General features: G+C 42.5%; 1 non-coding gene across 1 annotated transcript; it reads left to right on the forward strand.

Annotated features, from left to right (window-relative positions):
- Positions 1–3,659: 3,659 nt before the first annotated feature.
- TRNAL-UAA lies at positions 3,660–3,742 on the forward strand. Its single transcript has one exon. It is a non-coding gene; the product is annotated as a tRNA-Leu (tRNA).

Here is a 3,742-nt window from a genome sequence, read left to right on the forward strand (position 1 = left end):
TTTCATGCAAGTGCTGATGAAGCCATTGAAGCCTGGACAAGTCTCAAGGACCAAATTCCTTGTGAAGGAATTGCAATATGTGCCAAGGACAGTCTATCGCATTGTGACGAAGACATTGAGTCCAATCAAAGGCCACGACTCAAATGATGAAGAAGTCGTTGGCATCATGAAGAATCTGCTTTTTAGCATTATGCACGGTATTCCCGTGAACTATCATGATTTCTTCATAAGGACTTTGGCAAACGTTGCAATGTCCCCATTTGAGTTCAAGCCTTACGCTCCCTGGATTATGAGATTCCTCAGATCAAGGTCTTCACTCAACTACAAAGCTGATACACTCAACCATGGCAGCTACTTGCCCCCGATTGAAGTCCTCAAACGGACATTTTCTTCAGCCGATGAAAAGGGCAAGGCCACTGCTGTTATTGATGAGGGCACTCGTCCATTGGATGGACAGTTTCGCAACGCTGCTTCATACTCCACCAATGATGACTCTACTACTCATGATTCTACCGCCAATGCATCTAAGCAAAGTCCTCAGGCAATAGCTCCAAGGGTGATGACTGATCATGAGCTTCTCCTCAGTCTTCATCAAAAGGTGGATCGCAATCACAAATGGGTAAAACGTCAATTTGGTTCAATTCTTCACAACATGACTGCCACATATAATTTAGTGAAGAAGAACCACTACTACCTCAATGAAGTGTTTGATCGCACCTGGGCTATACTGTCTCACCTTTATGGTGATGAGGATCTCAAGCAGATGGGCTTCAAGCAGGACTTCGGCTGGGCTAAGCCTCCATCGAAGAAATTCAAGTTGCTCCTTTGGTGCCCAGCTCATATTCCTCGTCCCACGATACTGATGAAAATGAAGATCTGGACGACACTGCGGCAGGCCCTACTCCAACAAACGACCCCAACAGTGCTGACACTCCTCCATCAACTTTGTGAAGAAATTCTTCAGGGGCGTTAGTCCTCACTTTTCGTCCCTTTTGGTCATTTGATGACAAAGGGGGAGAAATTTGAGTTAGTCTTCAAGCGGGTCTATATATATGGGCGTGTTTTTTATTAAGTCGCAACTCTCGCTCTTCTGAAGCTTTTGTTGTATGAGTTGTAAACTTAAGTCCGATGGTGACCTGATACTTTTGCTCTGTTTTTCTGCATGCTATTTCCTCATTAATGCTATGCACGCATGCTGAATCACATCAGTCACCATATTTCATCATATATTTCAAATTCTTCATTTCATATGTTAAATGCGTGTATGAATTACAAGATACAGGGGGAGTTCTCCATGATTCTACTCTTCAAATGTGCATTGCTTCAAAAGCAAATACATCACTATGCACATCTTCAGGGGGAGTTCTTCTATATCTTGCAATCAAATTCCTCAACATTGAGTACTTTCAATTCATATGTTTATCCCAGTTGAAAACTTAACCTATATTGTCATCAATCACCAAAAAGGGGGAGATTGTAAGTGCATCTAGTGCCCCTTAGTGATTTTGGTGTATTGAAGACTTATAGGTTAAGGGACTAATATGTTTGTGAGTGTACACAGGCTCTATAAGTCAATGAGGAGTTTGATATTTACAGTGAAAGTCGACCCCTAAAAATGGATGTCTTCGGCTGAAGACTTTGGTTCTCTTGAAGACTTTGAAAGTGAAGAAGTTGGTGTGACCGAGAAGACTTCGATATTCATGCGAGGAATCTGAAGCTTGAAGACTTTTGTTTCCGTAGTTTCATCTTCTTCTTCTTGAGTCATAGGAAACACCGTACTGTTAAAGGGGGTTGAGGTAATACTAAGGAAACAAATTTCCAAGTGATGCTCATCTCAAAATCCTACACCTACCCAATCCTTCAAGTGAAGCCATTGGAAATCTCATATCAGTTCAGTCAATTTCTTTAGTGATAGAGACGAAGATCTTCTGGTCTCTGAGGAATTTGTCCTGACTGAGGAGTTAGGAATTTTCCAGTGCGGATTGCCTACACAGTGAGGAACATGATAGCCTTGAGGAATTCGAACCTCATATCCGACCATTGCTGTGTCGCGCGCCAGCTGTCTCAAAATATCCTACCACCTAAGGTCATATTTGCCAAGGGCATTTATGTTTTATCATGTCGTGCTGCTCCCTAGGCTATAAATAGCCGCCCCCTACAACCACTAGTTGGTTGGCTGCTCTGAGAGAAACTGACACTTGTCATTTGAGAGCATCCCATCCTCCAAGGACTTTGAGCGAAAATCATCAAGTGAGGAAAACCCAAATCCCAAACCCAAACCTACAAACCCCAAAGTGATTGAGCATCACTGAAGAGATTGTTCCTGTGTGGAACCAACGCTTGTTACCTTTGAGGACTATGTATCCTCCAGATGGTTAGGCGTCACGGCCTGAGCATCCAAGAGGAATTGTGGATTGCCGAGTGACCAAGTCTATGAAGGTTTGGAAGTCACCTATGAAGACTTACCACTACTGTTGGGCGAGGTCTGTGTGAGCTTAGCTCAAGGAGAATACGGTGAGGACTGTGTGTCCGAGACTGGGTGTCCTCGAGTTTAAATACTTAGCTGCTCCAACCAGATGTACAACTGTCACAACAGTTGGAACTGGTCAACCAAATCATTGTTTTCACCAAGCCAACTGGTTCTATTTCCTCAACCCTTTCATTTCCCCAGTTATGTGTTGATGTACCTGATCATTACTACTTGAAGACATTGACTTAAGACTTTCTCTATTTCCTCAATCATATTTCTTCAGTCTGTTTGTCTTCATCCTGCTTATCCTGTGTTTACGCTTTCTGTACTCTGTGTTTGTCTTTCATTTCATCATGATGACTACGGTGTTGCTTTGTTATGCTTATACCTGAGTACTTATTCCGATGCAAGTAGTTCTTTGCTTAGGAATTTCCTCACCCTGAAATTCCTCAGTGAAGAATTCATAAAAATCGCCTATTCACCCCCCCTCTAGTCGAGGTAACGCACTTTCAGGTATTTTTGGGCCATGCTTGCGGTTATTCTCTTTTGGGTTGCACTTTTTAAGTTTTCTCACTCGAGATTCACTTCCATCTTTTGAGTTCCTTTCCTTGACAAGAAAGATGTTCAGATAGAACTATCCAATACACTACTATCACCATATAGAATATACTGGTTCTCTTTGATCACCGTTGGGACTTGCTTTTGTTATGCAACGTTGCATTTCCTATGACATGCTCAAAGTTATGTAATGAATCAAACCATTACTATTGTAAATGATTAGTTCTTTTTTAGAGCTACTGCAAGCCGCACATCCTATCTTGAGGCTTTATAAGAATAGAGGCATCTTAGTTGTCTACACTTCCTATCTTGAAGCTCCATCAAAATAGAGGCATCATAGTTGTCGAAAATTCATAGATAATGATTTGGTTGGCACCGTACTGAACCTATTACCGGATTGGATATTACTGTATCCGGCAGCACGGGTGCTGCCGGGTGTGGCAAGCCGCATTTCTTACTTAGTTTAAAGAAGTTGGAGGTGGCGAAGGGGAAGAGATGCCGCAGAAGTGAAAGCATTACTGTGCCTGTGCACAACCGTATATGTAGTACAGGTGACTCGTAGATTCAGATCTACCCGATTTGGTTGCATACAATAATATAAGTCTAGCTACACCAAAAGTAGCATGAATTAGCTGGTTTTGCCGAGTGGTTAAGGGGGAAGACTTAAGATCTTCTGCACATAAGTGCATGTGGGTTCGAACCCCACAACCAGCA

This window comes from Triticum dicoccoides, chromosome 4B, assembly GCF_002162155.2.
Source record: "Triticum dicoccoides isolate Atlit2015 ecotype Zavitan chromosome 4B, WEW_v2.0, whole genome shotgun sequence".
NCBI lineage: Eukaryota > Viridiplantae > Streptophyta > Magnoliopsida > Poales > Poaceae > Triticum > Triticum dicoccoides.